Consider the following 606-nt stretch of genomic DNA (forward strand, 5'->3'; position numbering starts at 1 on the left):
GGCACCCAACAGCACACGGTTGCTGGCATTGGCGTGCGGCAGATAGGCTGCCCACCTGGACAAACGAGCCATGTACTTGTTTTCACATACATGCCAAGCCTTTGTTGGGCTTTCGTTGCGGCTACGACCGGAGGAGGCAACAGCCGTCGCGACATAGCGATATATACTAGGCAACCACGAGGGCAAAGCAGCACGCCGTGGCAGGCGCAACGCACACCAAGGGCAAAATCTTCGAAACCAACATACCGTGAATGCGTCTTGCACAGGCGATGCCACTCTTGGTCATGCTATACGGCGTTTGACACATGCGGCGCAAGATGTGGATGCACCGCAGCGCAAGGCAGGCAGCCCTGCGCGCCCAGCAGCACACACTGGCAAGCAACGATGTGCGGCAGAGGGGAAGACTGTCGGGACGGACGCGCCATGTACATATTCTCACAAACCACACCTTCCTTGGAAATGCTATGCGTCGAGGGGCACATGTGGCATCAGAAGTTGGGGCGTGACAGCGCATGGTACCCGTCCATGTGCGCCCAGTAGCCCACGGTGGCGGGCAAGGCCATGCCGAAGAAGGGGGCGGCGTTGCATGACAGAATGGCTCACCAT

Source organism: Macadamia integrifolia, chromosome 9 (genome assembly GCF_013358625.1).
Source record: "Macadamia integrifolia cultivar HAES 741 chromosome 9, SCU_Mint_v3, whole genome shotgun sequence".
Classification (NCBI taxonomy): Eukaryota; Viridiplantae; Streptophyta; class Magnoliopsida; order Proteales; family Proteaceae; genus Macadamia; species Macadamia integrifolia.